At 45.9% G+C, this 10,075-nt stretch overlaps 1 long non-coding RNA gene across 1 annotated transcript; it reads left to right on the top strand.

The window, feature by feature from the left end:
- The first annotated feature begins 3,555 nt into the window (after positions 1 to 3,555).
- On the top strand, positions 3,556 to 7,902 carry LOC109547636 (uncharacterized). Its single transcript, XR_002173471.2, has 3 exons — positions 3,556 to 3,654; positions 6,618 to 6,674; positions 7,341 to 7,902. It is a non-coding gene; the product is annotated as an uncharacterized lncRNA (long non-coding RNA).
- Positions 7,903 to 10,075: the final 2,173 nt, after the last annotated feature.

Genomic DNA, 10,075 nt, shown 5'->3' with positions numbered 1-10,075 from the left:
TCTCAGTCCCGTTCTGTTTCTCTTCTTCTTCTGGAACCCCTATAATTTGAATGTTGGTGTGTTTAATGTTGTCCCAGAGGTCTCTGAGACTGTCCTCAGTTCCTTTCATTCTTTTTTCTTTATTCTGCTCTGCAGTAGTTATTTCCACTATTTTATCTTCCAGGTCACTTATCCGTTCTTCTGCCTCAGTTATTCTGCTATTGATCCCATCTAGAGTATTTTTCATTTCATTTATTGTGTTTTTCCTCATTGCTTGTTTCATCTTTAGTTCTTCTAGGTCCTTGTTAAATGTTTCTTGCATTTTCTCTATTCTATTTCCAAGATTTTGGATCATCTTTACTATCATTATTCTGAATTCTTTTTCAGGTAGACTGCCTATTTCCTCTTCATTTGTTAGGTCTGGTGGGTTTTTATCTTGCTCCTTCATCTGCTGTGTGTTTTTCTGTGTTCTCATTTAGCTTATCTTACTTTGTTTGGGGTCTCCTTTTTGCAGGCTGCAGGTTTGTAGTTCTTGTTGTTTTTGATGTCTGTCTCCAGTGGCTAAGGTTGGTTCAGTGGGTTGTGTAGGCTTCCTGGTGGAGGGGACTAGTGCCTGTGTTCTGGTGGATGAGGCTGATCTTGTCTTTCTGGTGGGCAGGTCCACGTCTGGTGGTGTGTTTTGTGGTGTCTGTGGACTTTTTATGATTTTAGGCAGCCTCTCTGCTAATGGGTGGGGTTGTGTTCCTGTATTACTAGTTGTTTGGCATAGGGTGTCCAGCACTGTAGCTTGCTGGTCGTTGAGTGAAGCTGGGTGCTGGTGTTGAGATAGAGATCTCTGGGAGATTTTCGCCATTTGATATTATGTGGAGCTGGGAGGTCTCTTGTGGACCAGTGTCCTGAAGTTGGCTCTCCCACCTCAGAGGCACAGCACTGACTCCTGGCTGGAGCACCAAGAGCCTTTCATCCACATGGTTCAGAATAAAAGGGAGAAAAAGTAGAAAGAAAGAAAGAAAGAAAGAAAAGAAAAGAAAGAAAGAAAGAAAGAGGATAAAATAAAATAAAGTTATTAAAATAAAAATAATTATTAAGAAAAAAAATTTTTTAAAAAGAAAAAAAAACACGAAAACGGATGGATAGAATCCTAGGACAAATGGTGAAAGCAAAGCTCTACAGACAAAATCTCACACAGAAGCATACACATACACACTCACAAAAAGAGGAAAAGGGGGAAAAATAATAAATCTTGCTCTCAAAGTCCACCTCCTCAATTTGGGATGATTTGTTGTCTATTCATGTATTCCACAGATGCAGGGTACATCAAGTTGATTGTGGAGCTTTAATCCACTGCTTCTGAGGCTGCTGGGAGAGCTTCCCCTTTCTCTTCTTTGTTCTCTCAGCTCCCAGGGGTTCAGCTTGGGATTTGGCCCCGCCTCTGCGTGTAGGTCGTGGGAGGGCCTCTGTTCTTTGCTCAGACAGGACAGGGTTAAAGGAGCAGCTGCTTCGGGGGCTCTGGCTCACTCAGGCCGGGGGGAGGGAGGGGTGCGGATGTGGGGCGAGCCTGCGGCGGCAGAGGCCAGTGTGACGTTGCGCCAGCCTGAGGCGTGCCGTGCATTCTCCCGGGGAAGTTGTCCCTGGATCCCGGGACCCTGGCAGTGGTGGGCTGCACAGGCTCCCCGGAAGGGTGGTGTGGAGAGTGACCTGTGCTCGCACACAGGCTTCTTGGTGGCGGCAGCAGCAGCCTTAGCGTCTCATGCCCGTCTCTGGGGTCCGCGCTGTTAGCCGCGGCTCGCGCGTCTCTGGAGCTCCTTTAAGCAGCGCGCTTAATCCCCTCTCCTCGCGCACCAGGAAACAAAGAGGGAAGAAAAAATCTCTTGCCTCTTTGGCAGGTCCAGAATTTTCCCCGGACTCCCTCCTGGCTAGCCGTGGCGCACTAACCCCCTGCAGGCTGTGTTCACGCCGCCAACCCCAGTCCTCTCCCTGCGCTCCGACCGAAGCCTGAGCCTCAACTCCCAGCCCCACCCGCCCCGGCGGGTGAGCAGACAAGCCTCTCAGGCTGGTGAGTGCAGGTCGGCACCGATCCTCTGTGCGGGAATCTCTCCGTTTTGCCTTCCGCACCCCTGTTGCTGCGCTCTCCTCTGCGGCTCCAAAGCTTTCCCCCTCCGCCACCCGCAGTCTCCGCCCGCGAAGGGGCTTCTAGTGTGTGGTAACCTTTCCTCCTTCACGGCTCCCTCCCACTGGTGCAGGTGCCGTCCCTATTCTTTTGTCTCTGTTTTTTGTTTTTTTTTTTTCTTTTGCCCTACCCAGGTACGTGGGGAGTTTCTTGCCTTTTGGGAGGTCTGAGGTCTTCTGCCAGCGTTCAGTAGGTGTTCTGTAGGGGTTGTTCCACGTGTAGATGTATTTCTGGTGTATCTGTGTGGAGGAAGGTAATCTCCGCGTCTTGCTCTTCCGCCATCTTCCCCTAGATCCCAACTTTTCCATGATTTAATAAAAGTCTCAAGAGAGTGTCTGAATTAAATGATAAAATTCAGGGTTTAAGGTGGCCACTCTAAGACAGAAAAAAGGTGGAGCCGGATCAAGGATACACCATGGTGGTTAATTAATTTCACTGTGTGTGTGTGTGTGTGTGTGTGTGTGTGTGTGTGTGTTTACTTGTAGCTTTTCTGTGTAGCTGGGTTTTACCAGCTGATAGAATATGTGCTCTCGTGATTTTTGGAACATGCTTGGATGGCTTCCTCTCTTGGATCACCCTGCTCGGCCGGGGTGGGGGCCTTGGGAATACTTATGCGCAACTGTAATACACTCTTCATATTGCTCACTTGGTTTGTTTACATTTAGGAAGGTCTAATTCTAAACGTGACATATGGCAGCTCTCTTGCACGACTAACTCACATAACTAATTCTTTGTGCATCTCCAGTATCATTCCCTCTCCAGGTAAAGTTTAGAGAAGGGGAGTGGAATTTATGTAATAATGCTCTGATACCTTCTTTTTTTTTTTTTTTTTTTTTTACAGTAGTTGTGGCTCGCGGGCTCTAGAGCACAGGCTCAGTAGTTGTAGCACACAGGCTCAACTGCCCCGCAGCACGTGGGATCTTCCTGGACCAGGGCTCGAACCCATGTCCCCTGCATTGGCAGGCAGACCTCCCAACCACTGCACCACCAGGGAAGCCCCCTTGTTATATTTTTTAAATGACAACACTAGCGCATTAGGCTACCACCGTGTATCTGCTCTTGTCACTGTATTGAGTACAGCTGAGAGAGCTGGATAAGGCCTTGCATCCATCCAGTCGCGTCACCCCATCTTAAGGAAGAAATGGCAGCCTGGACAGGTAAGGTGACTCCATTAGGGTCTCTCTGTGAAGGGGGCCGGTGGTGGTGTCAGTAGATCTCTCGACCCCACCATGGTGGCCTCCAGCACGCTGCCTTGACGTCTCCTTTTAGGCCAGAGTCCACTTCCTTTCCCACAGGTTTGATCTCCTCTGTGAGTTAATCTATGAGCTGGCATCTCTGCGTCTGGACATGGGGCTTCCCAGGCAACATCTCTTTTCGATTCAAGGAAGAGGGAGGTGCTCTGACGTGAGAGCTCCAGGAAAGAGCGTGCTGGGGTTTGCAGATGGAGGCTGTGCCTGGCCGGTGGCACGGCTGACACCCTTGTTGGAAGGTTTATGAAAGTCTGGGTGAGGCCTCGGGCACGAGCAGCCGTGCTCTATCACGTTGCTGGGGTCATTGGTGGAGGGGGGGTTCTTTCCGGCGCCCCCTGCCCGGACTCCTTCTGGCCCCATCCCTCATCCCCCTCCCCCGACCTCAGACCCATGACGGTCCTGGCTTTGGGAAGACAGCCGTGCTCAGCAAAGAATCGAGAAGGCCTGGGGTGGCCAAGCTCCCCCTGGGGGCCCTGACAGCAGCCTGACAGGCTTGGGGAGCGCAGCTCTCTGCACGGCTGGTGCAGATAAGGACCTGAGATTAAAAGGATCTCAGCTATGCTCCAGCTGGTGAAACCCGAGCCCGAAGAGTTCTGTTCATTATTAGCTTTACCTCCTCCCAACCCTAAAAAATAAAAGGCGGAGATAACATTTAAGACCTGCAAAAAAGGGAAGTTGGGGGAATTCTCTTGGAATTGATGTTCTATTTTGCGTTTTTATGGACGGAGAATCTTCTGTACGGTATATATTCTTTGATACTTGTTGAGACTTTGTTGGTTCCTAAGAAGAGTTTAGCTTTTGTAAATGTGCCGTGAGTACTTGAAAAAAATGTGTATTTTCTACAAGTATATTTCAGTATCTATCACGGTGCCCAGAACATAGCAGGACTTAGCCAATACCCAGGTTGAATTAGCCTTTTTTACACACAACACGGTGCCCGTATGGCAGCTTCAGACTATCTCTAACATTTTTATCTTGTGACATGCAAATTTGCTGGGACGCGTGTGACCCAGAAACGTCTGACCCTGTAACATCAGAACTGCGCGGGTGGGCTGTGGGGGATCTGCCGGCAGCCCTCCAGAGGACAGGCTGCCTTGGGATCAGCTGGGGGGTTTTTTAAAGATGCGGCTTCTGGGTCCCACCCCAGGCCTGTGAATCGGAATTTCTGAGGACGGCACCGGAATCCGACCTTTTAAGGATGCCTCCTACTCTCGATTCTGCTGCACACTGACAGTTGAGAGCTGCTCACCAGAAAACGTCATCTAAGTGACTTTTCAGGTTTTCTTCTTTGAAAGAACAAGATCTGTATCATTTTAGGTAAAAGCAGTCTGACTTTCTGGGCCTCCCCACTGGTCCCCAAGGTTTGCTGTACACGTGGAAATGTTGCTCTCTGGAAGAAGAAAATCAGTGTGCGTTGTCCCTATGGTACATCAGTAGCTGCTATTATCTACCTTTTCCGATTAGATCCTCACCACAATCCTGTGGGATGCTGTAGTGGGGTGAATGGTGGCCCCCAAAAAGATATGTCTGTCTCCTAACCCCTGGTACATGTCAATGCGACCATCTTTGAAAAAGAGTCTTTGCAAGATGTGATCAAGTTACAGCTCTCGGGATGAGTTTACCCTGGATTACCCAGTAGGATCTAAATTGAATGAACGGCTTCCTTACAAGAGGCAAAGAGGAGAAGGCACAGGCAGAGAGCAGAAGGCCGCGTGAAGACAGAGGCAGAGGCTGGAGTGATGTTGCCACAAGCCAAGGAACACCTGGAGCCCCCAGAAGCTGGAAGAGGCAAGGGAGGATCCTCCCCTAAAGCCTTCAGAGGGAGCATGGCCCTGCCCACACCTTGATTGTGGACTGCTGGCCTCTGGAACTATGAGGTTGTATTAAGCCACCAAGTTTGGGGTAATTTCTTAGAGCAGTCATAGGAAACTAATAGCGATTGGTACTGTTGTTCCCATTTACAGTTATAGAGCTGGGTCTACTCTAGTGGAGTACATTTTATAACTGCTGGGTCCTGGGACAACGGTAACCTTGAATTGACTCTTCCTTTGAGGAGATTTATGATTTAAACACATTTCTTTCTGCCTTGTTGGGCCCAGAGATAATTGCTGCTCATTTACTGCAGTGAAAAGGCTGGGGAAGTTACAAAATCCCCAAAGTCCTGTGTAGGAATCACCCTGGCTGGGAAAGTGTGGTACTTAGTGATGTGCACGGCACAGCTGGCAACAGCACCCCCAGACATGGATGTGGCTGTGATCCCATTCTCCCGGAGCAGGGAGCTTGCCTGATGTCAGCCTGAGCCCTAAGCAGGGCAATCTCCTGGGCTTTCACTTGTCTCTGGTACTGTGTCCATCATTTCAACTCCCTGTACAAATTAGCCATGGCCCCCTCAGCTCACGTGAGAGATGCACCGTGAATGATAATGAAGTTAGTGCTAACTGTGGCCCTTTTCAGTAACAACCTTCTAAAAATATATTGAACTTATAAAGTATTCATGGATCTAAAAAGCACTTGAGTATAGCTTTAAGGTGAAAGCATTGCCTTTAGAATCAGACAGACCTAGATTGGAATCCTAACTCAGCCATGCAGCCGCTCTGATGGGCCTGTAAGCAAGTTACTTAACCAGTCTGAGGGCCAATGTCCTCACTTCCAAAACTGGGTCTCACCTCTTAGGGATGCTGCGAGGATTAAAAGAGAGATGGTACAGGGCTTAGCCTGGTGATTGGCCGAGAAGTGCTGAGTGAGCACTGTCACTCTTATTCAACGTCTGAACGTTTCAGTGAGCTTGACCCCAGCCCAGGTCCTAAGGCTTTCTCTTTTTCTTAAAATGTACGTGGACAAAAGGTTGTACAGTTCATTTGAGCCTCTCTTATGAGCTATTTATTAAATGTTTCTTTGGGGATGTAAGGTGGCTTTTTATCCATAATGATAAAGTGTTGTCCTGACGCCTTCTCTCTTTGTGGTCTAAAATGATCATTGAATTTGAATACTCCCCTTCTGCTATTTTATTTTTCTAGGGTGGGAAATGTCAATTGGGGTGGATTTGAAATACTACTGACTAGGGATATTAAACATGTGAGTGTTTAATGACAGTGGGTTTTTTAAATATAAAAAGACAAAGCCAAGCAGATGGGATCATTAAATTATTGATAATGTTTTGCTGCAATGATTTATAAATAATACATGTTTAAAGGGTTGTTTCCTTTACATTTCTTTAGGGACAACTAAAGAGTCTTCTTGTTTGGAGTTTAAAGAGAACAGACAGGTGGAAAAAGGTCAGTGAAATGTTCATTCGTGCAGTTTCTATGCCCCAAACCCCTGAAACTTCCAATAAAAACATAACAAATTTTATGCAACCATATCAAATAGTCTCCTTTATTTTTAGAGTAGAATGAAGCAATGGCTTTAATTTAGTATCTAGGGAGGAAAAGCTTAAAATATATTAATACAAAGTTTCATATTAAACAGTATCACTTTTTTTTCCTCAGAAAACCTCCAAATTGAAGTTCGCTTCTATGAATAAAAACCAAAAAGGAGCCCAACAATTAGTCTCTGAAGGCTATCAATTTCCAGACACATTAGCTCTTTAGAATATGTTATTTTAAAAAGCGAAAATGTGGAGTGACTAGGGACAGATCCTGGGAAACGATGAAGCCAGCTACGGCTACTGTCTGCCCAGCTGCCCTCCACGGGTCTGGGGCCCGCGGGTATCATATGGCGCATGGTGTTTGATGCACACAGGTGGGCAGGGGGGAGCAGAGGATCCATAGTTTTTATCAGATGTTTATGGTCTTGAAGAAAGTTAAGATCCATGGCTTCTTCCTTTTTCCTTTTGGAACTGGCTGAGAGGAATAAGGGGGTGAGAGGGTGCAGGTTATGCAAGGAAGGAAGAACGCCCGGCCAGCTCGTCCCGTGTCAATTAACCTCTCATCTCCCGGCAGCCTTTCCACCTCCATAAACCGTGATCAGCACTCAAAACTGGTTCAACAAGGCTAAACAAGACAGGAATAAAGACTGGTTCAACAAGGCTAAACAAAACAGGTTCAACAAGGCTAAACAAGACAGGAATAAAGACACAGACCTACTAGAGAACGGACTTGAGGATATGGGGAGGGGGAAGGGTAAGCTGTGACAAAGTGAGAGAGAGGCATGGACATATATATACACTACCAAACGTAAGGTAGATAGCTAGTGGGAAGCAGCCGCATGGCACAGGGATATTGGCTCGGTGCTTTGTGACCGCCTGGAGGGGTGGGATAGGGAGGGTGGGAGGGAGCGAGACGCAAGAGGGAAGAGATATGGGAACATATGTATGTGTATAACTGATTCACTTTGTTATAAAGCAAAAACTAACACACCATTGTAAAGCAATTATACTCCAATAAAGATGTAAAAAACAAAACTGCTTATAGAACGTGAATGTGAAATGGTATCCAGCAACCGCAGGGAGAGAAAAATTGTCTTTAAATCTTTTGTTACTTGAATTAAAAAAAATTCTTTTCTTTGGAAGTGTGCTTATTTTTTTTTCCTGTATATTTGGTTTTAACCTCTTTCTCTGCAATTTTCAAAAGCGGTTTGAAGCAGGCTATAAACCCATAATTCAGTGACAAAACTCAAGCATTTTTCTGATGATGAGGGGATAGTTTAAATGTTTTCTTTGAATGGGAGAATGTATTTTCTTTACAAGCTGTTAAAATATATTCTTTCTGAATATATTTTTTAAATATTTTAAGATATATATTTAAAGTATATTCAGGCCTGAAAGTGACTTAGTTGTATTACCTATTTGTACTGGTAAGAGAGGGAGTGAAAATTCCATGAAAAATTGGGTAGGGAGAGATTAAACGATTTATGTTACCAAATTTAATCACATTTCTCTGATGAGGACAGGGCTGAGGGAGCTTCAGTAACTTGCTCAGCATCCGCCAAGTGAGCATCAGGGCCAGGGTCCAAATCCGGGTCTGACTCCAAAGTCCACATTCTTTCCTCTGCCTCCTTCCCCTCTGGTGAGGTTCCTCTGTGACACTCCTCCCCTCTGGTGAGGTTCCTCTGTGACACCCCTTGTTGTCCTTGGCAACAAGGACAGATGCCTGCAGGTTCCTGGAGGAAAGGGGGACCATCCCAGAGAATCCTTCCTCTACAGGGGTTCTTTATGCTGACAGGTGATGGCCACAGAGAAGGATGGTTGGATAAAACAAAAGACCTGAGACCACAGTTTTCCTGAAAGACTGTATCCATTAGAAAGTGTGAAGAACAAACCAATCAAAGTCTGGGCAATAGAAAGTGTTGGAGCTTTGAAAACAGCCAGCCTGATTTGGGTTTTACCCTAAAAACTAGGGAGGCACTGCCCCATTTGGGGATGTAAGGTGGCTTTTTATCCATAATGATAAAGTGTTGTCCTGACGCCTTCTCTCTGCAAACTCTACAGGACACTTCAGCAAAGGACAAAAAGCCCATCTGCTAAGAGGAGAATTTGAGTAACATCTTAAAGTGACATATCTGAGGCACCCAGCCCAATGCCCGGTCTAAGTTTGGTGCTAAATAAATGATCGTTCCTTTTTCGTTCCCACAAGAGATAGGAGGCCAATAGAATTTTGAGGGAAACCGTTAGTCTGAAGTCTGCACAATTGCCAAGTGTACAGTTTCTGTGATGATGTCATGGAATGTTTTGATAGGAGGTCCCTGAGAGACCATCTTAGGCTCTGACTCCTTTCCCCCAGCTTTATTGAAGTATAGTTGATGAATAAAAAGTGTGTATGTTTAAGGTGTACAATGTGATGATTTAACATATGTTCCATTACGAAATGCTCACCACAATCAGCCCAACACATCGTCACTCAGTTACCGCGTGTGTGTGTGTGTGATGGAGAGGTGGTAAGAACACTTGAGGTCTATTTTCGTAGCAAATGTCAAGAATACGATAACTGTAGTCACCGCCGTACTGTACGTTAGATCACCAGAACTTGTTCATCTGGTGACTGTAAGTTTGTACCCTTCAACCGACATCTTCCCGTTACCCGCACCCCAGCTCCTAGCAACTACCGTCCTGCGCTCTGCTTCTATGAGTTTGACCTTTTTAGATTCCACACAAAAGTGAGATCATACAGTATTTGTCTTTCTCTGGCTTATTTCACTCAGCATAATGTCTTCCAGGTCCATCCATGTTGTCGCCTTTGGCAGGATTTCCTTCTTTCTCACGGCTGAATAATATTCCATCACATATATGTATATGTATATTACAACTTCTTTATTCATTCATCCATCGATGGACACCAGGTTGTTTCCATATCGTGTGAATAATGCTGCAATGAACGTAGGAATTCAGATATCTCTCTGAGAAATTGATTTCATTTCCTTTGGATATATTCCCAGAAGTGAGATTGTTAGATCATATGGTCGTTCTATTTTTGAATTTTTTGAGGAACCTTTAAACTGTTCTCCATAGTGGCTGCAGCAATTTACATTCCAAACAATGCACAAGGGTTCCCTTTTTTCCACGTCCTCACCAACACTTCTTACCTCTTTTCTTCTTATAATACCACCTTAATAGGTGTGAGGTGATAGCTCATTGTGGTCTGATCTGCATTTCCCTGATGATTAGTGGTGCTGAGCCCCTTTGCATATACCCATTGGCCGTCTGTGTCTTTGGAAAAATGTCTGTGCAGGTCCTATTTTT

The sequence above is a fragment of the Tursiops truncatus genome, chromosome 21 (genome assembly GCF_011762595.2).
Source record: "Tursiops truncatus isolate mTurTru1 chromosome 21, mTurTru1.mat.Y, whole genome shotgun sequence".
Taxonomy (NCBI): Eukaryota; Metazoa; Chordata; class Mammalia; order Artiodactyla; family Delphinidae; genus Tursiops; species Tursiops truncatus.
Note: the sequence above shows the minus strand (reverse complement) of the source record. Positions and strands in the feature narration are given on the sequence as shown.